Source organism: Phalangium opilio, unplaced genomic scaffold (assembly GCF_054372755.1).
Source record: "Phalangium opilio isolate 3A_F unplaced genomic scaffold, DU_Popi_V2 ptg000022l_1, whole genome shotgun sequence".
Lineage (NCBI taxonomy): Eukaryota > Metazoa > Arthropoda > Arachnida > Opiliones > Phalangiidae > Phalangium > Phalangium opilio.
Genome location: NW_028324154.1, coordinates 4,744,981 through 4,764,847, shown reverse-complemented (window position 1 = coordinate 4,764,847; position 19,867 = coordinate 4,744,981). Strand labels below are relative to the sequence as shown.

The 19,867-nt window shown below is 45.7% G+C and overlaps 39 non-coding genes across 39 annotated transcripts; all 39 read right to left on the bottom strand.

Annotated features, from left to right (window-relative positions):
- Positions 1-132: 132 nt before the first annotated feature.
- TRNAR-UCG (transfer RNA arginine (anticodon UCG)) lies at positions 133-204 on the bottom strand. The gene has a single exon. It is a non-coding gene; the product is annotated as a tRNA-Arg (tRNA).
- Positions 205-450: 246 nt separating this feature from the next.
- On the bottom strand, positions 451-522 carry TRNAP-UGG (transfer RNA proline (anticodon UGG)). Its single transcript has one exon. It is a non-coding gene; the product is annotated as a tRNA-Pro (tRNA).
- Positions 523-769: 247 nt separating this feature from the next.
- On the bottom strand, positions 770-842 carry TRNAP-UGG (transfer RNA proline (anticodon UGG)). The gene has a single exon. It is a non-coding gene; the product is annotated as a tRNA-Pro (tRNA).
- A 248-nt stretch (positions 843-1,090) lies between these two features.
- TRNAP-AGG (transfer RNA proline (anticodon AGG)) lies at positions 1,091-1,162 on the bottom strand. Its single transcript has one exon. It is a non-coding gene; the product is annotated as a tRNA-Pro (tRNA).
- Positions 1,163-1,251: 89 nt separating this feature from the next.
- Positions 1,252-1,323, bottom strand: TRNAP-UGG (transfer RNA proline (anticodon UGG)). Its single transcript has one exon. It is a non-coding gene; the product is annotated as a tRNA-Pro (tRNA).
- Positions 1,324-1,411: 88 nt separating this feature from the next.
- TRNAP-UGG (transfer RNA proline (anticodon UGG)) lies at positions 1,412-1,483 on the bottom strand. Its single transcript has one exon. It is a non-coding gene; the product is annotated as a tRNA-Pro (tRNA).
- A 248-nt stretch (positions 1,484-1,731) lies between these two features.
- Positions 1,732-1,803, bottom strand: TRNAP-UGG (transfer RNA proline (anticodon UGG)). The gene has a single exon. It is a non-coding gene; the product is annotated as a tRNA-Pro (tRNA).
- An 88-nt stretch (positions 1,804-1,891) lies between these two features.
- Positions 1,892-1,963, bottom strand: TRNAP-AGG (transfer RNA proline (anticodon AGG)). The gene has a single exon. It is a non-coding gene; the product is annotated as a tRNA-Pro (tRNA).
- An 88-nt stretch (positions 1,964-2,051) lies between these two features.
- On the bottom strand, positions 2,052-2,123 carry TRNAP-AGG (transfer RNA proline (anticodon AGG)). Its single transcript has one exon. It is a non-coding gene; the product is annotated as a tRNA-Pro (tRNA).
- Positions 2,124-2,372: 249 nt separating this feature from the next.
- TRNAP-UGG (transfer RNA proline (anticodon UGG)) lies at positions 2,373-2,444 on the bottom strand. The gene has a single exon. It is a non-coding gene; the product is annotated as a tRNA-Pro (tRNA).
- An 88-nt stretch (positions 2,445-2,532) lies between these two features.
- TRNAP-AGG (transfer RNA proline (anticodon AGG)) lies at positions 2,533-2,604 on the bottom strand. Its single transcript has one exon. It is a non-coding gene; the product is annotated as a tRNA-Pro (tRNA).
- Positions 2,605-2,853: 249 nt separating this feature from the next.
- On the bottom strand, positions 2,854-2,925 carry TRNAP-UGG (transfer RNA proline (anticodon UGG)). Its single transcript has one exon. It is a non-coding gene; the product is annotated as a tRNA-Pro (tRNA).
- A 248-nt stretch (positions 2,926-3,173) lies between these two features.
- On the bottom strand, positions 3,174-3,245 carry TRNAP-AGG (transfer RNA proline (anticodon AGG)). Its single transcript has one exon. It is a non-coding gene; the product is annotated as a tRNA-Pro (tRNA).
- A 249-nt stretch (positions 3,246-3,494) lies between these two features.
- Positions 3,495-3,566, bottom strand: TRNAP-UGG (transfer RNA proline (anticodon UGG)). Its single transcript has one exon. It is a non-coding gene; the product is annotated as a tRNA-Pro (tRNA).
- Positions 3,567-3,815: 249 nt separating this feature from the next.
- On the bottom strand, positions 3,816-3,887 carry TRNAP-AGG (transfer RNA proline (anticodon AGG)). Its single transcript has one exon. It is a non-coding gene; the product is annotated as a tRNA-Pro (tRNA).
- Positions 3,888-4,457: 570 nt separating this feature from the next.
- Positions 4,458-4,529, bottom strand: TRNAP-AGG (transfer RNA proline (anticodon AGG)). The gene has a single exon. It is a non-coding gene; the product is annotated as a tRNA-Pro (tRNA).
- Positions 4,530-4,778: 249 nt separating this feature from the next.
- On the bottom strand, positions 4,779-4,850 carry TRNAP-UGG (transfer RNA proline (anticodon UGG)). Its single transcript has one exon. It is a non-coding gene; the product is annotated as a tRNA-Pro (tRNA).
- Positions 4,851-5,099: 249 nt separating this feature from the next.
- On the bottom strand, positions 5,100-5,171 carry TRNAP-AGG (transfer RNA proline (anticodon AGG)). The gene has a single exon. It is a non-coding gene; the product is annotated as a tRNA-Pro (tRNA).
- Positions 5,172-5,419: 248 nt separating this feature from the next.
- Positions 5,420-5,491, bottom strand: TRNAP-AGG (transfer RNA proline (anticodon AGG)). Its single transcript has one exon. It is a non-coding gene; the product is annotated as a tRNA-Pro (tRNA).
- Positions 5,492-5,740: 249 nt separating this feature from the next.
- TRNAP-UGG (transfer RNA proline (anticodon UGG)) lies at positions 5,741-5,812 on the bottom strand. The gene has a single exon. It is a non-coding gene; the product is annotated as a tRNA-Pro (tRNA).
- Positions 5,813-6,061: 249 nt separating this feature from the next.
- TRNAP-AGG (transfer RNA proline (anticodon AGG)) lies at positions 6,062-6,133 on the bottom strand. Its single transcript has one exon. It is a non-coding gene; the product is annotated as a tRNA-Pro (tRNA).
- Positions 6,134-6,541: 408 nt separating this feature from the next.
- On the bottom strand, positions 6,542-6,613 carry TRNAP-UGG (transfer RNA proline (anticodon UGG)). Its single transcript has one exon. It is a non-coding gene; the product is annotated as a tRNA-Pro (tRNA).
- Positions 6,614-7,502: 889 nt separating this feature from the next.
- On the bottom strand, positions 7,503-7,574 carry TRNAP-UGG (transfer RNA proline (anticodon UGG)). The gene has a single exon. It is a non-coding gene; the product is annotated as a tRNA-Pro (tRNA).
- An 88-nt stretch (positions 7,575-7,662) lies between these two features.
- Positions 7,663-7,734, bottom strand: TRNAP-AGG (transfer RNA proline (anticodon AGG)). The gene has a single exon. It is a non-coding gene; the product is annotated as a tRNA-Pro (tRNA).
- Positions 7,735-7,982: 248 nt separating this feature from the next.
- Positions 7,983-8,054, bottom strand: TRNAP-AGG (transfer RNA proline (anticodon AGG)). Its single transcript has one exon. It is a non-coding gene; the product is annotated as a tRNA-Pro (tRNA).
- A 250-nt stretch (positions 8,055-8,304) lies between these two features.
- TRNAP-UGG (transfer RNA proline (anticodon UGG)) lies at positions 8,305-8,376 on the bottom strand. The gene has a single exon. It is a non-coding gene; the product is annotated as a tRNA-Pro (tRNA).
- Positions 8,377-8,465: 89 nt separating this feature from the next.
- On the bottom strand, positions 8,466-8,537 carry TRNAP-AGG (transfer RNA proline (anticodon AGG)). Its single transcript has one exon. It is a non-coding gene; the product is annotated as a tRNA-Pro (tRNA).
- Positions 8,538-8,626: 89 nt separating this feature from the next.
- TRNAP-AGG (transfer RNA proline (anticodon AGG)) lies at positions 8,627-8,698 on the bottom strand. Its single transcript has one exon. It is a non-coding gene; the product is annotated as a tRNA-Pro (tRNA).
- A 1,051-nt stretch (positions 8,699-9,749) lies between these two features.
- Positions 9,750-9,821, bottom strand: TRNAP-UGG (transfer RNA proline (anticodon UGG)). The gene has a single exon. It is a non-coding gene; the product is annotated as a tRNA-Pro (tRNA).
- Positions 9,822-10,070: 249 nt separating this feature from the next.
- TRNAP-UGG (transfer RNA proline (anticodon UGG)) lies at positions 10,071-10,142 on the bottom strand. The gene has a single exon. It is a non-coding gene; the product is annotated as a tRNA-Pro (tRNA).
- An 89-nt stretch (positions 10,143-10,231) lies between these two features.
- Positions 10,232-10,303, bottom strand: TRNAP-AGG (transfer RNA proline (anticodon AGG)). Its single transcript has one exon. It is a non-coding gene; the product is annotated as a tRNA-Pro (tRNA).
- An 89-nt stretch (positions 10,304-10,392) lies between these two features.
- TRNAP-AGG (transfer RNA proline (anticodon AGG)) lies at positions 10,393-10,464 on the bottom strand. The gene has a single exon. It is a non-coding gene; the product is annotated as a tRNA-Pro (tRNA).
- Positions 10,465-11,194: 730 nt separating this feature from the next.
- TRNAP-UGG (transfer RNA proline (anticodon UGG)) lies at positions 11,195-11,266 on the bottom strand. Its single transcript has one exon. It is a non-coding gene; the product is annotated as a tRNA-Pro (tRNA).
- Positions 11,267-11,514: 248 nt separating this feature from the next.
- Positions 11,515-11,586, bottom strand: TRNAP-AGG (transfer RNA proline (anticodon AGG)). The gene has a single exon. It is a non-coding gene; the product is annotated as a tRNA-Pro (tRNA).
- Positions 11,587-11,835: 249 nt separating this feature from the next.
- On the bottom strand, positions 11,836-11,907 carry TRNAP-UGG (transfer RNA proline (anticodon UGG)). The gene has a single exon. It is a non-coding gene; the product is annotated as a tRNA-Pro (tRNA).
- A 6,907-nt stretch (positions 11,908-18,814) lies between these two features.
- Positions 18,815-18,886, bottom strand: TRNAP-AGG (transfer RNA proline (anticodon AGG)). Its single transcript has one exon. It is a non-coding gene; the product is annotated as a tRNA-Pro (tRNA).
- Positions 18,887-19,134: 248 nt separating this feature from the next.
- Positions 19,135-19,206, bottom strand: TRNAP-AGG (transfer RNA proline (anticodon AGG)). The gene has a single exon. It is a non-coding gene; the product is annotated as a tRNA-Pro (tRNA).
- Positions 19,207-19,455: 249 nt separating this feature from the next.
- Positions 19,456-19,527, bottom strand: TRNAP-UGG (transfer RNA proline (anticodon UGG)). The gene has a single exon. It is a non-coding gene; the product is annotated as a tRNA-Pro (tRNA).
- An 88-nt stretch (positions 19,528-19,615) lies between these two features.
- On the bottom strand, positions 19,616-19,687 carry TRNAP-AGG (transfer RNA proline (anticodon AGG)). The gene has a single exon. It is a non-coding gene; the product is annotated as a tRNA-Pro (tRNA).
- Between the last annotated feature and the right edge of the window lie 180 nt (positions 19,688-19,867).

Sequence of the window (19,867 nt, the reverse complement as noted above, 5' to 3'; positions counted from 1 at the left end):
CACTAGCACCCTAAGCAAGTATCATACCCCTAGACCAAAGAACCATGTATGCAACTAAAACATGCTCTACTCATAGGCCTACCCTGTAGTTAGTTGCATTTAAATAGTCACCAATTTACTTCTGCAAAACTCGGGTCCGTCCGGGATTTTAACCCGGGACCACTCGCACCGAAAGCGAGTATCATACCTCTAGACCAACGGACCATGTATGAAACAAAACATGCTCAACTCATAGGCCTACCCTGTAGTTAGTTGCATTTAAATATTCACCAATTTACTTCTGCAAAACTCGGGTCCGTCCGGGATTTGAACCCGGGACCACTCGCACCCAAACCGAGTATCATACCCCTAGACTAACGGACCATGTATGAAACAAAACATGCTCAACTCGAAGGCCTACCCTGTAGTTAGTTGTATTTAAATAGTCACTAAATTACCTCTGCAAAACTCGGGTCCGTCCGGGATTTGAACCCGGGACCACTCGCACCCAAAGCGAGTATCATACCTCTAGACCAACGGACCATGTATGAAACAAAACATGCTCAACTCATAGGCCTACCCTGTAGTTAGTTGCATTTAAATAGTAACTAAATTACCTCTGCAAAAACTCGGGTCCGTCCGGCATTTGAACCCGGGACCATTCTTACCCTAAGCGAGTATCATACCCCTAAACCAACAGATCATGTATGAAAGCGAGACATGCTCAACTCGTAGTCCTACAATTTAAATAGTTGCATTTAAATAGTCACCAATTTACTTCTGCAAAACTCGGCTCCGTCCGGGATTTGAACCCGGGACCACTCGCACCCAAAGCGAGTATCATACCCCTAGACCAACGGACCATGTATGAAACAAAACATGCTCAACTCATAGGCCTACCCTGAAGTTAGTTGTATTTAAATAGTCACTAAATTATCTCTGCAAAAACTCGGGTCCGTCCGGGATTTGAACCCGGGACCACTCGCACCCAAACCGAGTATCATACCCCTAGACTAACGGACCATGTATGAAACAAAACATGCTCAACTCGAAGGCCTACCCTGTAGTTAGTTGTATTTAAATAGTCACTAAATTACCTCTGCAAAAACTCGGGTCCGTCCGGGATTTGAACCCGGGACCACTCGCACCCTAAGCGAGTATGATACCCCTAGACCAACGGACCATGTATGAAACTAAAACATGCTCTACTCATAGTCCTACCCTGTAGTTAGTTGCATTTAAATAGTCACTAAATTACCTCTGCAAAACCTAGGGTCCGTCCGGGATTTGAACCCGGGACCACTCGCACCCAAAGCGAGTATCATACCCCTAGACCAACGGACCATGTATGAAACTAAAACATGCTCTACTCATAGGCCTACTCTGTAGTTAGTTGCATTTAAATAGTCACCAATTTACTTCTGCAAAACTCGGGTCCGTCCGGGATTTGAACCCGGGACCACTCGCACCCAAAGCGAGTATCATACCCCTAGACCAACGGACCATGTATGTAATGAAACATGCTCAACTCATAGGCCTACCCTGTAGATAGTTGCATTTAAATAGTCACTAAATTACCTCTGCAAAAACTCGGGTCCGTCTGGGATTCGAACCCGGGACCACTCGCACCCTAAGCAAGTATCATACCCCTAGACCAAAGAACCATGTATGCAACTAAAACATGCTCTACTCATAGGCCTACCCTGTAGTTAGTTGCATTTAAATAGTCACCAATTTACTTCTGCAAAACTCGGGTCCGTCCGGGATTTGAACCCGGGAACACTCGCACCCAAAGCGAGTATCATACCCCTAGACCAACGGACCATGTATGAAGTAAAACATGCTCAACACATAGGCCTACCCTGTAGTTAGTTGCATTTAAATAGTCACTAAATTACCTCTGCAAAAACTAGGGTCCGTCCGGGATTCGAACCCGGGACCACTCGCACCCTAAGCAAGTATCATACCCCTAGACCAACGGACCAAGTATGAAATAAAACATGCTCAACTAATAGGCCTACCCTGTAGTTAGTTGCATTTAAATAGTCACTAAATTACCTCTGCAAAAACTCGGGTCCGTCCGGGATTTGAACCCGGGACCATTCGCACCCTAAGCGAGTATCATACCCCTAGACCAACGGACCATGTATGAAACTGAAACATGCTCTACTCATAGGCCTACCCTGTAGTTAGTTGCATTTAAATAGTCACTAAATTACTTCTGCAAAAACTCGGGTCCGTCCGGGATTTTAACCCGGGACCACTCCCACCCTAAGCAAGTATCATACCCCTAGACCAAAGGACCATGTATGAAACTAAAACATGCTTTACTCATAGGCCTACCCTGTAGTTAGTTGCATTTAAATTGTCACCAATTTACTTCTGCAAAACTCGGGTCCGTCCGGGATTTGAACCCGGGACCACTCGCACCCAAAGCGAGTATCATACCCCTAGACCAACGGACCATGTATGAAATAAAACATGCTCAACTCATAGGCCTACCCTGTAGTTAGTTGCATTTAAATAGTCACTTAATTACCTCTGCAAAAACTCGGGTCCGTCCGGGATTTGAACCCGGGACCATTCGCACCCTAAGCGAGTATCATACCCCTAGACCAACGGACCATGTATGAAACTGAAACATGCTCTACTCATAGGCCTACCCTGTAGTTAGTTGCATTTAAATAGTCACTAAATTACTTCTGCAAAAACTCGGGTCCGTCCGGGATTTTAACCCGGGACCACTCGCACCCTAAGCGAGTATCATACCCCTAGACCAACGGACGAAGTATGACACTGAAATATGCTCAACTCGTAGTCCTACAATTTAACTCGTTGCATTTAAATAGTCACCAAATTACTTCTGCAAAACTCGGGTCCGTCCGGGATTTGAACCCGGGACCACTCGCACCCAAAGCGAGTATCATACCCCTAGACCAACGGACCATGTATGTAATAAAACATGCTTAACTCATAGGCCTTCCCTGTAGATAGTTGCATTTAAATAGTCACTAAATTACCTCTGCAAAAACTCGGGTCCGTCCGGGATTCGAACCCGGGACCACTCGCACCCTAAGCAGGTATCATACCCCTAGACCAAAGAACCATGTATGAAACTAAAACATGCTCTACTCATAGGCCTACCTTGTAGTTAGTTGCATTTAAATAGTCACCAATTTACTTCTGCAAAACTCGGGTCCGTCCGGGATTTGAACCCGGGACCATTCGCACCCTAAGCGAGTATCATACCCCTAGACCAACGGACCATGTATGAAACTAAAACATGCTCTACTCATAGGCCTACCCTGTAGTTAATTGCATTTAAATAGTCACTAAATTACTTCTGCAAAAACTCGGGTCCGTCCGGGATTTTAACCCGGGACCACTCGCACCCTAAGCAAGTATCATACCCCTAGACCAAAGGACCATGTATGAAACTAAAACATGCTCTACGCATAGGCCTACCCTGTAGTTAGTTGCATTTAAACAGTCACCAATTTACTTCTGCAAAACTCGGGTCCGTCCGGGATTTGAACCCGGGACCACTCGCACCCAAAGCGAGTATCATACCCCTAGACCAACGGACCATGTATGAATTAAAACATGCTCAACTCATAGGCCTACCCCGTAGTTAGTTGCATTTAAATAGTCACTAAATTACCTCTGCAAAACCTCGGGTCCGTCCGGGATTTGAACTTGGGACCATACGCACCCTAAGCGAGTATCATACCCCTAGACCATCGGACCATGTATGAAACTGAAACATGCTCTACTCATACGCCTACCCTGTAGTTAGTTTCATTTAAATAGTCACAAAACTACTTCTGCAAAAACTCGGGTCCGTCCGGGATTTTAACCCGGGACCACTCGCACCCTAAGCGAGTATCATACCCCTAGACCAACGGACCATGTATGTAATAAAACATGCTCAACTCATAGGCCTACCCTGTAGATAGTTGCATTTAAATAGTCACTAAATTACCTCTGCAAAACCTCGGGTCCGTCCGGGATTTGAACTTGGGACCATACGCACCCTAAGCGAGTATCATACCCCTAGACCATCGGACCATGTATGAAACTGAAACATGCTCTACTCATACGCCTACCCTGTAGTTAGTTTCATTTAAATAGTCACAAAACTACTTCTGCAAAAACTCGGGTCCGTCCGGGATTTTAACCCGGGACCACTCGCACCCTAAGCAAGTATCATACCCCTAGACCAAAGGACCATGTATGAAACTAAAACATGCTCAACTCATAGGCCTACCCTGTAGTTAGTTGCATTTAAATAGTCACCAATTTACTTCTGCAAAAACTCGGGTCCGTCCGGGATTCGAACCCGGGACCACTCGCACCCTAAGCAGGTATCATACCCCTAGACCAAAGAACCATGTATGAAACTAAAACATGCTCTACTCATAGGCCTACCTTGTAGTTAGTTGCATTTAAATAGTCACCAATTTACTTCTGCAAAACTCGGGTCCGTCCGGGATTTGAACCCGGGACCATTCGCACCCTAAGCGAGTATCATACCCCTAGACCAACGGACCATGTATGAAACTGAAACATGCTCTACTCATAGGCCTACCCTGTAGTTAGTTGCATTTAAATAGTCACTAAATTACTTCTGCAAAAACTCGGGTCCGTCCGGGATTTTAACCCGGGACCACTCGCACCCTAAGCGAGTATCATACCCCTAGACCAACGGACGAAGTATGACACTGAAACATGCTCTACTCATAGGCCTACCCTGTAGTTAGTTGCATTTAAACAGTCACCAATTTACTTCTGCAAAACTCGGGTCCGTCCGGGATTTGAACCCGGGACCACTCGCACCCAAAGCGAGTATCATACCCCTAGACCAACGGACCATGTATGAATTAAAACATGCTCAACTCATAGGCCTACCCCGTAGTTAGTTGCATTTAAATAGTCACTAAATTACCTCTGCAAAACCTCGGGTCCGTCCGGGATTTGAACTTGTGACCATACGCACCCTAAGCGAGTATCATACCCCTAGACCATCGGACCATGTATGAAACTGAAACATGCTCTACTCATACGCCTACCCTGTAGTTAGTTTCATTTAAATAGTCACAAAACTACTTCTGCAAAAACTCGGATCCGTCCGGGATTTTAACCCGGGACCACTCGCACCCTAAGCGAGTATCATACCCCTAGACCAACGGACCATGTATGTAATAAAACATGCTCAACTCATAGGCCTACCCTGTAGATAGTTGCATTTAAATAGTCACTAAATTACCTCTGCAAAAACTCGGGTCCGTCCGGGATTCAAACCCGGGACCACTCGCACCCTAAGCAAGTATCATGCCCCTGGACCAAAGAACCATGTATGAAACTAAAACATGCTCTACTCATAGGCCTACCTTGTAGTTAGTTGCATTTAAATAGTCACCAATTTACTTCTGCAAAACTCGGGTCCGTCCGGGATTTGAACCCGGGACCATTCGCACCCTAAGCGAGTATCATACCCCTAGACCAACGGACCATGTATGAAACTGAAACATGCTCTACTCATAGGCCTACCCTGTAGTTAGTTGCATTTAAATAGTCACTAAATTACTTCTGCAAAAACTCGGGTCCGTCCGGGATTTTAACCCGGGACCACTCGCACCCTAAGCGAGTATCATACCCCTAGACCAACGGACGAAGTATGACACTGAAACATGCTCTACTCATAGGCCTACCCTGTAGTTAGTTGCATTTAAACAGTCACCAATTTACTTCTGCAAAACTCGGGTCCGTCCGGGATTTGAACCCGGGACCACTCGCACCCAAAGCGAGTATCATACCCCTAGACCAACGGACCATGTATGAATTAAAACATGCTCAACTCATAGGCCTACCCCGTAGTTAGTTGCATTTAAATAGTCACTAAATTACCTCTGCAAAACCTCGGGTCCGTCCGGGATTTGAACTTGTGACCATACGCACCCTAAGCGAGTATCATACCCCTAGACCATCGGACCATGTATGAAACTGAAACATGCTCTACTCATACGCCTACCCTGTAGTTAGTTTCATTTAAATAGTCACAAAACTACTTCTGCAAAAACTCGGGTCCGTCCGGGATTTTAACCCGGGACCACTCGCACCCTAAGCGAGTATCATACCCCTAGACCAACGGACCATGTATGTAATAAAACATGCTCAACTCATAGGCCTACCCTGTAGATAGTTGCATTTAAATAGTCACTAAATTACCTCTGCAAAAACTCGGGTCCGTCCGGGATTCAAACCCGGGACCACTCGCACCCTAAGCAAGTATCATGCCCCTGGACCAAAGAACCATGTATGAAACTAAAACATGCTCTACTCATAGGCCTACCCTGTAGTTAGTTGCATTTAAATAGTCACCAATTTACTTCTGCAAAACTCGGGTCCGTCCGGGATTTTAACCCGGGACCACTCGCACCCTAAGCAAGTATTATACCCCTAGACCAAAGGACCATGTATGAAACTAAAACATGCTCTACTCATAGGCCTAGCCTGTAGTTAGTTGCATTTAAATAGTCACCAATTTACTTCTGCAAAACTCGGGTCCGTCCGGGATTTGAACCCGGGTCCACTCGCACCCAAAGCGAGTATCATACCCCTAGACCAACGGACCATGTATGAAATAAAACATGCTCAACTCATAGGCCTACCCTGTAGTTAGTTGCATTTAAATAGTCACTAAATTACCTCTGCAAAAACTCGGGTATGTCCGGGGTAAAAACCCGGGACCATTCGCACCCTAAGCGAGTATCATACCCCTAGACCAACGGACCATGTATGAAACTGAAACATGCTCAACTCGTAGTCCTACAATTTAACTCGTTGCATTTAAATAGTCACCAAATTACTTCTGCAAAACTCGGGTCCGACCGGGATTTGAACCCGGGACCACTCGCACCCAAAGCGAATATCATACCCCTAGACCAACGGACCATGTGTGAAATAAAATATGCTCAACTCATAGGCCTACCCCGTAGTTAGTTGCATTTAAATAGTCACTAAATTACCTCTGCAAAAACTCGGGTGCGTCCGGGATTTGAACTTGGGACCATACGCACCCTAAGCGAGTATCACACCCCTAGACCAACGGACCATGTATGAAACTGAAACATGCTCTACTCATAGGCCTACCCTGTAGTTAGTTTCATTTAAATAGTCACTAAACTACTTCTGCAAAAACTCGGGTCCGTCCGGGATTTGAACCCGGGATCATTCGCACCCTAAGCGAGTATCATACCCCTAGACCAACGGACTATGTATGAGAAAAAACATGCTCAACTCATAGGCCTACCCTGTAGTTAGTTGCATTTAAATAGTCACTAAATTACTTCTGCAAAAACTCGGGTCCGTCCGGGATTTTAACCCGGAACCACTCGCACCCTAAGCGAGTATCATACCCCTAGACGAACGGACGAAGTATGACACTGAAACATGCTCAACTCGTAGTCCTACAATTTAACTCGTTGCATTTAAATAGTCACCAAATTACTTCTGCAAAACTCGGGTCCGTCCGGGATTTGAACCCGGGACCACTCGCACCCAAAGCGAGTATCATACCCCTAGACCAACGGACCATGTATGTAATAAAACATGCTCTACTCATAGGCCTACCCTGTAGATAGTTGCATTTAAATAGTCACTAAATTACCTCTGCAAAAACTCGGGTCCGTCCGGGATTCGAACCCGGGACCACTCGCACCCTAAGCAAGTATCATACCCCTAGACCAACGGACCATGTATGTAATAAAACATGCTCAACTCATAGGCCTACCCTGTAGATAGTTGCATTTAAATAGTCACTAAATTACCTCTGCAAAAACTCGGGTCCGTCCGGGATTCGAACCCGGGACCACTCGCACCCTAAGCAAGTATCATGCCCCTAGACCAAAGAACCATGTATGAAACTAAAACATGCTCTACTCATAGGCCTACCCTGTAGTTAGTTGCATTTAAATAGTCACCAATTTACTTCTGCAAAACTCGGGTCCGTCCGGGATTTGAACCCGGGACCACTCGCACCCTAAGCGAGTATCATACCCCTAGACCAACGGACCATGTATGAAACTGAAACTTGCTCTACTCATAGGCCTACCCTGTAGTTAGTTGCATTTAAATAGTCACAAAATTACTTCTGCAAAAACTCGGGTCCGTCCGGGATTTTAACCCGGGACCACTCGCACCCAAAGCAAGTATCATACCCCTAGACCAAAGGACCATGTATGAAACTAAAACATGCGCTACTCATAGGCCTACCCTGTAGTTAGTTGCATTTAAATAGTCACCAATTTACCTCTGCAAAAACTCGGGTCCGTCCGGGACTTGAACCCGGGACCACTCGCACCCAAAGCGAGTATCATACCCCTAGACCAACGGACCATGTATGAAACTGGAACATGCTCTACTCATAGGCCTACCCTGTAGTTAGTTGCATTTAAATAGTCAATAAATTACCTCTGCAAAAACTCGGGTCCGTCCGGGATTTGAACCCGGGACCATTCGCACCCTAAGCGAGTATCATACCCCTAGACCAACGGACCATGTATGAAACTGAAACATGCTCTACTCATAGGCCTACCCTGTAGTTAGTTGCATTTAAATAGTCACTAAATTACTTCTGCAAAAACTCGGGTCCGTCCGGGATTCGAACCCGGGACCACTCGCACCCTAAGCAAGTATCATACCCCTAGACCAACGGACCATGTATGTAATAAAACATGCTCAACTCATAGGCCTACCCTGTAGATAGTTGCATTTAAATAGTCACTAAATTACCTCTGCAAAAACTCGGGTCCGTCCGGGATTCGAACCCGGGACCACTCGCACCCTAAGCAAGTATCATGCCCCTAGACCAAAGAACCATGTATGAAACTAAAACATGCTCTACTCATAGGCCTACCCTGTAGTTAGTTGCATTTAAATAGTCACCAAATTACTTTTGCAAAAATCGGGTCCGTCCGGGATTTGAACTTGGGACCATACGCACCCTAAGCGAGTATCATACCCCTAGACCAACGGACCATGTATGAAACTGAAACATGCTCTACTCATAGGCCTACCCTGTAGTTAGTTGCATTTAAATAGTCACTAAATTACTTCTGCAAAAACTCGGGTCCGTCCGGGATTTGAACTTGGGACCATACGCACCCTAAGCGAGTATCATACCCCTAGACCAACGGCCCATGTATGAAACTGAAACATGCTCTACTCATAGGCCTACCCTGTAGTTAGTTGCATTTAAATAGTCACTAAATTACTTCTGCAAAAACTCGGGTCCGTCCGGGATTTTAACCCGGAACCACTCGCACCCTAAGCGAGTATCATACCCCTAGACGAACGGACGAAGTATGACACTGAAACATGCTCAACTCGTAGTCCTACAATTTAACTCGTTGCATTTAAATAGTCACCAAATTACTTCTGCAAAACTCGGGTCCGTCCGGGATTTGAACTTGGGACCATACGCACCCTAAGCGAGTATCATACCCCTAGACCAACGGACCATGTATGAAACTGAAACATGCTCTACTCATAGGCCTACCCTGTAGTTAGTTGCATTTAAATAGTCACTAAATTACTTCTGCAAAAACTCGGGTCCGTCCGGGATTTTAACCCGGGACCACTCGCACCCTAAGCGAGTATCATACCCCTAGACGAAAGGACGAAGTATGACACTGAAACATGCTCAACTCGTAGTCCTACAATTTAACTCGTTGCATTTAAATAGTCACCAAATTACTTCTGCAAAACTCGGGTCCGTCCGGGATTTGAACCCGGGACCACTCGCACCCAAAGCGAGTATCATACCCCTAGACCAACGGACCATGTATGAAACTGAAACTTGCTCTACTCATAGGCCTACCCTGTAGTTAGTTGCATTTAAATAGTCACAAAATTACTTCTGCAAAAACTCGGGTCCGTCCGGGATTTTAACCCGGGACCACTCGCACCCTAAGCAAGTATCATACCCCTAGACCAAAGGACCATGTATGAAACTAAAACATGCTCTACTCATAGGCCTACCCTGTAGTTAGTTGCATTTAAATAGTCACCAATTTACTTCTGCAAAACTCGGGTCCGTCCGGGACTTGAACCCGGGACCACTCGCACCCAAAGCGAGTATCATACCCCTAGACCAACGGACCATGTATGAAACTGGAACATGCTCTACTCATAGGCCTACCCTGTAGTTAGTTGCATTTAAATAGTCAATAAATTACCTCTGCAAAAACTCGGGTCCGTCCGGGATTTGAACCCGGGACCATTCGCACCCTAAGCGAGTATCATACCCCTAGACCAACGGACCATGTATGAAACTGAAACATGCTCTACTCATAGGCCTACCCTGTAGTTAGTTGCATTTAAATAGTCACTAAATTACTTCTGCAAAAACTCGGGTCCGTCCGGGATTCGAACCCGGGACCACTCGCACCCTAAGCAAGTATCATACCCCTAGACCAACGGACCATGTATGTAATAAAACATGCTCAACTCATGGGCCTACCCTGTAGATAGTTGCATTTAAATAGTCACTAAATTACCTCTGCAAAAACTCGGGTCCGTCCGGGATTCGAACCCGGGACCACTCGCACCCTAAGCAAGTATCATGCCCCTAGACCAAAGAACCATGTATGAAACTAAAACATGCTCTACTCATAGGCCTACCCTGTAGTTAGTTGCATTTAAATAGTCACCAAATTACTTTTGCAAAAATCGGGTCCGTCCGGGATTTGAACTTGGGACCATACGCACCCTAAGCGAGTATCATACCCCTAGACCAACGGACCATGTATGAAACTGAAACATGCTCTACTCATAGGCCTACCCTGTAGTTAGTTGCATTTAAATAGTCACTAAATTACTTCTGCAAAAACTCGGGTCCGTCCGGGATTTGAACTTGGGACCATACGCACCCTAAGCGAGTATCATACCCCTAGACCAACGGCCCATGTATGAAACTGAAACATGCTCTACTCATAGGCCTACCCTGTAGTTAGTTGCATTTAAATAGTCACTAAATTACTTCTGCAAAAACTCGGGTCCGTCCGGGATTTTAACCCGGGACCACTCGCACCCTAAGCGAGTATCATACCCCTAGACGAAAGGACGAAGTATGACACTGAAACATGCTCAACTCGTAGTCCTACAATTTAACTCGTTGCATTTAAATAGTCACCAAATTACTTCTGCAAAACTCGGGTCCGTCCGGGATTTGAACCCGGGACCACTCGCACCCAAAGCGAGTATCATACCCCTAGACCAACGGACCATGTATGTAATAAAACATGCTCAACTCATAGGCCTACCCTGTAGATAGTTGCATTTAAATAGTCACTAAATTACCTCTGCAAAAACTCGGGTCCGTCCGGGATTCGAACCCGGGACCACTCGCACCCTAAGCAAGTATCATGCCCCTAGACCAAAGAACCATGTATGAAACTAAAACATGCTCTACTCATAGGCCTACCCTGTAGTTAGTTGCATTTAAATAGTCACCAATTTACTTCTGCGAAACTCGGGTCCGTCCGGGATTTGAACCCGGGACCACTCGCACCCTAAGCGAGTATCATACCCCTAGACCAACGGACCATGTATGTAACTGAAACTTGCTCTACTCATAGGCCTACCCTGTAGTTAGTTGCATTTAAATCGTCACAAAATAACTTCTGCAAAAACTCGGGTCCGTCCGGGATTTTAACCCGGGACCACTCGCACCCTAAGCAAATATCATACCCCTAGACCAAAGGACCATGTATGAAACTAAATCATGCTCTACTCATAGGCCTACCCTGTAGTTAGTTGCATTTAAATAGTCACCAATTTACTTCTGCAAAACTCGGGTCCGTCCGGGATTTGAACCCGGGACCACTCGCACCCAAAGCGAGTATCATACCCCTAGACCAACGGACCATGTACGAAACTGAAACATGCTCTACTCATAGGCCTACCCTGTAGTTAGTTGCATTTAAATAGTCAATAAATTACCTCTGCAAAAACTCGGGTCCGTCCGGGATTTGAACCCGGGACCATTCGCACCCTAAGCGAGTATTTTTTTTTTTTTTTATTATAAAACAAAATTGATACAAACGTCAAAGATAATCAATGCTACTTTGTGCACATCAGGAAATATCGAACAATTACAACCAGTCGAAGAATTGTTTTATATGCTTTAAAAAATGTTCATCACGATTCAATAACAAAAAATGGGAGCTTAAGGTTAGACGTAGTTCGCGTTTTAAAATAGCGTAACAACGTTTTTCTAAAATAGCTAACGAGACTTTGGCAGTACTAATTAAAAACGAACGTGCATTTAAAACCAGCCATTTAAAGAGTGACGTTAAGAAATGAACGAATTTCACACGGGATTTAGGGCGAATGCCAGCCGAATAATGTTGAAAGATGATAAAAGAGTCCCTGCCGGGCGTACAACTGCCCAGCACACTGTCAAGGGCCAAGCCTAATTTAGTGACAAAGAGGGACTGCCAGAGCCGAATCGTAAAGGGGCAGCGCAAGAAAATGTGCTCTAAAGTTTCGACATTGTTTAAGCAAAACACGCACGTGGGGTTAGACGAAAGACCGATGGCGAAAAGCCGCTCAGACGTAAAGATAGCCCCATGCACCACTTGAAGGTTGACGTCGCGATGAGAAGGACGAAGCAAAGACGAGTGTAACGTTGACCAGGCAGGGCGAGGCAGGGGACCCCCAAAGAACCGGCGCCAGGCATGCTCACCTGGGGACTCAGCAACGGTGGAGAGCGCAAAACGACCGTAGATGACCTTGCTGGTCAGGGCAGTCAAGTCGAAATCCGCACCCGTATTATCGACTAATGTCACACCGACCGTACGGCAGAAGCGGCGCCGCGACCGAACGCGGGAAAGCCAAGTCTCCGGGAGAACAGAATGGATATATTGAACCGCAGTTGTAAGCCACGACGGGCAAGGGGCGTCCGAAGCTAGCCCACACAGGTCAGCAATCGCGGGACTGGGTAAAAAACCCGGAACCACTTCGTAAGTAAAATCCCGTAAGCGATACAGACCGTGAAAAAGAAAACACGCACGAGCACGCGGACTGAGACCGGACATGTCAATACGCGGGTTGAAAAATAAAACCGAACTTAATAAATCGGGCGGGTCTCTTAAATGCAGATTCTGAGTGGCACAGAATTCAGACCAAGCGAGCCAAAGCTCACGATACCGGGGTGAGAGCCTCGCGACATACGAGGCAGGGAGCGTGCACTGCAAAATGTCAAATCCCGGGTCCGAGGCATGCAAAGAAGGACACAACAAATACTGAGCCAGTTCGTACGTACGTTGCGCGTCGGCGCCCGTAATATACCGTAACAGTTCTTGCAAGCGAAAAGTAAGTTTCTGCGTGCGCAAGTCAACCAGCCCGAAGCCGCCGACCTTCTTCGGACGCGTAAGCAAAGAATAAGCGACCGTATGGGCGCGTTCACCCCACAAAAAACCCAGGGTTTCCCGGCGAAAGTCGTCCTCAAACCGATTAGGTAACGCGAGGGACCGCAGCGAATGCCCCAGTAATGACATGGCCAAAGTGTTGACCACCACGATCTTGCCCGACAAGGAAAGGCACCGACCTTTCCAAATGCGAAGGACACGACGGAATTTAGCCAAACGCGGGCTCCAGTTAAGATCGTCCGATACCGCGCCATCCGTACTGAGAAAGATGCCCAAAATCTCGAGCGGGTCGGACGAGATAGTGAGGTCCGCAACAGAGGATGGGGCTCGACCCCGGTCGCAGCCCAACCACATACCTCGACACTTGGAGATGTTCAAGTCGGAACCCGACGCGAGGCCATACCGCTGATATTCCCGCACAACTTCCAAGACGGATGCTGTATCACGGACCACCAAGGCATTGTCATCGACATGAACCCGTAACAAGGGAGGAGGCTGAGAGGTCGGCCAAAGAATCCGGTCGATAGCGGGACGGCATTCCAAGGCGTAGCATAGGGGTTCGGAAGAGAGAACGTAAAGCAAGGGACTAAGCGGACAGCCCTGGCGGACCGATCGACCGAGCTGAAAAAAGTCTGTTAAATATCCATTTATTTTCAGGCAAGACTTGCTGCCAACGAGAAATAATTGAATCCACTTGCGAAAAGGCTCGCCGAAGCCAAAAGCGCGAAGTACCGCAAAGAGGTAGTCCCACGAAACCTGATCAAACGCTTTCGCGAGATCTAATTTAACGAGGATACCCGGCCCGCGAGACCGCTGCAGATAGTCCATGATGTCGGAGAAAAGGGCGGGAGTACTGGTCGCGGAACGTGATCGAACGGCGCCCGTTTGCGAACCATGAATTAACGATGGAAAAATTGAAGAAAGCCGTGAACCGAGTACTTTCGCGACGAGCTTATAGTCCGCGTTTAGCAACGTGATGGGGCGTCTGTTCTTGACGTCTCTTAAATCACCGGCTTTAGGCAGCAAGATAATGAGCCCTTCCTTCATAGAAGGAGGAAGGCGACCCTCCGAATGACAATGGGAAAGGAGTGCAACAAATTCTTCCTGAATATGTGGCAGCACGAATCGCCAGAACTCGTTCGTGAAACCGTCAGTACCCGGGCTTTTGCCGGCGGGAGCGCAATTTAAGACCATTGAAATGTCCGCCCACCGTATCGGGGCATCACAAACCTGCGCGTCGGCCGCACAAAGTCTGTTAGTAACGAAAGACGCGTAAAAGTCAATTACAGCCCGGTCCGTAGGACGTCTACGAGATATCGCCGCGAAGTGTTCAAAATAGCGCTGCCGAACGGCCCCCGGTTCCGTGAGGAGCTGCGCGTCAGGCGCCAAGACACATTTGATCGACTTAGAAGACTGCCGATGACGTTCCAGGCGGAGAAAAAAGGACGTAGGACGCTCACCGGCCGAGCGCCATTGCTGGTTAGCCCGAACTACTGCCCCCTGCAGCACCCCCCTTTCGAAGTCGTTTAAGGCCTCCTTCGCCGCAAGAAAGTCCGCGAGACCAACCGAGGAATTAGATGCGGCCAGCTGAGTCTTGGACAAGGCTTCGCGTAAGCGAGTTCGTTCGGCGCGATCACGCGAGGCTTGAACCTTCCCGTACAACATGGCATGTTCGCGTAGGGACTGCTTTAAAGCTTCGTACCATGCAAATTTGTCCGGCGATTCGCGAAAGCGTTGGCGACTCCGGCGAAGAACGTAGTTCAAACTGCTAGAAATCGCTTTCATTTCGCATTCTTGATAAGAATGAAACAAATAGGCGTAATCTCGTCTAAAAATTGGACTTTTGTTCAAAAGACGGGATAAACGATACTCGGTTTCCGTTATTTTTCCAAATGGTCTATCATCGTGCTTGCCAAAGCGACCCCGAGGGAACAAATGAACGAAGCTCATGTATTCCAGTTTTTTGTCCCAAGTGCTAACCGGCTCGGCTTCGACGCGCTTCATTTGGTAAGTACCCAATAAATCCTTCGGTGGTTGGACGTTCACCGGATGAATAGAGTAGTGATCGTACAAATCATTGGCCTCGTATTCGGAAAGTTTTCGCAACAAAGCATCGGGCTGCGTTAAAATTGCGTAGGCGTCGTCTGCTGCAAGGTTCAAGTGATTTTCACCCTGCACGCCCATATTTGAAGCGTTTTGGCCAGCTTGCATGTCGTGACCCCTATTCACCGCTTCCACTGATCAGCGCTAGTGGATCTGTCACGCTCAGTAATTCATCGGGAGTCAATGAATTTTCTCCGCCATCAACATTTTGCGTCCCACAAATATAATCCAGATTCATTGCCGAAATATCAATGTCTTTGTAAAAAGGATTAATTTTTTTAGCACACTGAATGCTTTCAACACTTTTTCGAGGCAAACAACCTGCTGCCAAACTTTTTTGTCCGCAGTGGGAACACCGTTCACCAAGATATGCAGTTCGTGATTTGTGGGCAACGTCTTAGGAATAATCTTCAAATTTTTCCCCACGGGTATTGGAAGATAAATTACTCTTCCCTTTAAAGCTTTAACCGTACCAAACTGCATGTTGGAATTGGTTTTGGTGCCTAACCGCACCACAGTGTGGAACGGCTTCACAAGCTGAATTAAAACTTTCTCAAACATGTTTAAAGACGTGACATCTGGCGGAGGATTGTCAACCGCCAAGTTGTTCAGAAAACATCTAATGGGAACTTTACCCTTTCCCAAATCCGTGGCGCAGTAACGACATAAAAGCATGTCTGCTTCTCTCGTGTCGGAATTATTCATTATCCAACCAGCTCTTAAAATCAAATAGGCCTCGTTATCAAAAACGGCACTGTTTACCAGTTTTTCTACCGCTCTTAAATCAGATTTTTTCAGTAATCTAAAACAGCAGTCGCAGGGTGTATCGTGAAATTCGTTGGTATGTAGCATTGCCCGGGCGAATTGATTCACGTAAAGACTCAAGATTTCACTTTCATCGAGACTCGGCCGAGGAGCGTTAACGCTTCCTGTAGGAGCATCGTTTTGTTCCTTATTCAAATTTTTTCCTCGTGTGACAAGGATTTTTCTCAATTCCGCCATGACTTTTGTCAGAGACTCATCACCATGTTCAATTTCAGTTGAAATTTTATTTAAAGCGTTGAGCAACGCTTTGACGCGATAAATATTATTCAGAAATACTTCTAATTCCCGAATAATGAGGAGCGAGTTCAGCGAAAGAACGCAAATGACTTTGGCACTCTTCGGTATCAGCGCAGTAAGCAGTGTGTCCTAGAAACGGAACTATTTTCACGACTATTTCGTCCCCATCTGGTGGTATAGACACGTTTGATTTTGCGCAAAATTGTTTTCTTAATTCGCAAAGGTCCAAATCTGACTCAATAATTTTAGTCAAAGATTTTTCATTGGCTGTCGCAACTGTGTTTACGAAAGCTAGTACTTTTGAAATGGCTTGATTTCTAACTTTGCAAATATGACTGCATTCCCAATAAACTGTTTTGGGTTGGGTTTCAATGAACCCATCTTCGTTGATCACTAAATTTGCTTTGGGGTTCTTCTCCTCATTCTCAACAACGTTGAAAAGATTCGTAACAACCCCCGACTCATTAATTTGTAAGACTCGTTCAATGACATGAGTTTTGTCATTGTTTCTTATTTCAACGAAATTTCCCATTTCATCAACAAACAGTTCTTTAGTCGAATTGGAAGCACGGTCTCTCAGAACCTTTCGTACACTACCATCAGAATTCAATTGAAAAATTTTGGTATAGCGTGACTCTTCGTCATTTTTCAGTATTCTGCCATTATTCCCAATTGCATAATAGGTAAATTCATGAAAATAGGCTTCTTTTAGGCTACTGTGAAGCCTTTTCCCACCCACAACCTCCATCAAATTGTCACAAGTGGCTGACCCAATTTCTTTGATATTTTTGACAAAATCCTTAAATTCGCTAACCATCCCTGATAGTTGGGCGTGGTATGCCGAATACATTTGCCTTTTCAAATGCAATATTTTACCAGCTAACAATTGGCGTTTTAGCTTGTAAGAGACAAATTTGGTGCATCTTTTACTAGTCTCACCGTCAAAAGACTTCAATACTGCCAGCCTTCCAGTTAAACGTGTGACTAGAAACCGTTTGTAACTTTCGGCTATAAATTTCTTGTTTTTCGTCTTGAAAATCCCCGCATTAAGGAGTCTTTTCGCAGAGACAAATTTATCCCGTTTATTTGGTTTTCTATTTTCTAGCGCAAATTAGCGTCTCCACCTGGCGGCATAGTTCTCTTAGGTTTTTTCCCTGTCTCAAGTAGAGATTTACGCTCCACATAGTTTTTTGCACTATTTCTCTTAAACAACGCCTTGTTTTTAAGATAGTACCGTTTACACTTAAGTTTGTTAGTTTTATCATGTTTCAATGATTTACTCTGAACTTGCGATTTTAACTTGCCTTCCGCTCTTTTTTTTTCGCATTACTAAGCGCTTATATATTTTCTTTTGTTCTGCTCGAGAAACCATTTCGAATATTCGTAAAGAAATATAACACAGTTCTGTATTTTTGAAACTGATTTTAATTCCACGCAGCAATTTCCAACTTGTGTTTTCAAAGAACCCGAATTAGCTCTTGCACAAAGAACACCTTTGAAAGAAATCCAATATAGCGTTACACAAAGAACACCTTTGATCCGGTAAGAAATACTATAAAGCGTTGCACAAAGAACGCTTTGGAACCACAAAGCTATCCAATAAAGCGTTGCAAAAGAAAGCTTTGGAACCACAAAGCTATCCAATAAAGCGTTGCACAAAGAACACTTTGGAAGCACAAAGAAGTACAATTATATACACTCTTAAATAAAAACAACATACAGTGAAATGTAATCCGCGAGTTTTTTAGCTCGAGTGCACGGCCCTCTAGGCCTTAGCCTCAAATACGTGTAAAATTGCCACAGCCTACTGCACGTATTTGAAACTAAGACCTAGAGGTCCGTGCACTCGAGCTAAAGATACTCGCGGATATTTTAAATCCTGAAGATCCTGAAGGTTTTCGTCTCTTGACAGCACGTACAAAGCTACGTTACATAGCGACCAAGCTTTGCGGTTGCTGACAACCGATGTTGTAACAGAGTATATACAGAATAGGCTGTCGTCCGAGGCATGGAGTTAATTATTTGCCCTATATGTGTCGTTTAAATATTATAACAAGTTAGAGCCAACTAATCAATATGAACAATTCACAGTTTGAACCCGGGACCACTCGCACCCAAAGCGAGTATCATATCCCTAGACCAACGGACCATGTATCTGATAAAACATGCTCAACTCATAGGCCTACCCTGTAGATAGTTGCATTTAAATAGTCACTAAATTACCTCTGCAAAAACTCGGGTCCGTCCGGGATTCGAACCCGGGACCACTCGCACCCTAAGCAAGTATCATACCCCTAGACCAAAGGACCATGTATGAACCTAAAACATGCTCTACTCATAGGCCTACCCTGTAGTTAGTTGCATTTAAATAGTCACCAATTTACTTCTGCAAAACTCGGATCCGTCCGGGATTTGAACCCGGGACCACTCGCACCCAAAGCGAGTATCATAGCCCTAGACCAACGGACCATGTATGAAATAAAACATGCTAAACTCATAGGCCTACCCTTTAGTTAGTTGCATTTAAATAGTCACTAAATTACCTCTGCAAAAACTCGGGTCCGTCCGGGATTTGAACCCGGGACCATTCGCACCCTAAGCGAGTATCATACCCCTAGACCAACGGACCATGTATGAAACTGAAACATGCTCTACTCATAGGCCTACCCTGTAGTTAGTTGCATTTAAATTGTCACTAAATTACCTCTGCAAAAACTCGGGTCTTTCCGGCATTTGAACCAGGGACCACTCGCACCCTAAGCGAGTATCATACCCCTAGACCAACGGACGAAGTATGACACTGAAACATGCTCAACTCGTAGTCCTTCAATTTAACTCGTTGCATTTAAAAAGTCACCAAATTACTTCTGCAAAACTCGGGTCCGTCCGGGATTTGAACCCGGGACCACTCGCACCCAAAGCGAGTATCATACCCCTAGACCAACGGACCATGTATGAAACAAAACATGCTCAACTCATAGGCCTACCCTGTAGTTAGTTGTATTTAAATAGTCACTAAATTACCTCTGCTAAAACTCGGGTCCGTCCGGGATTTGAACCCGAGACAACTCGCACCCTAAGCGAGTATCATACCCCTAGACCAACGGACCATGTATGAAACTAAAACATGCTCTACTCATAGTCCTACCCTGTAGTTAGTTGCAATTAAATAGTCACTAAATTACCTCTGCAAAAACTCGGGTCCGTCCGGGATTTGAACCCGGGACCATTCGCACCCTAAGCGAGTATCATACCCCTAGACCACGGACCATGTATGAAACTGAAACATG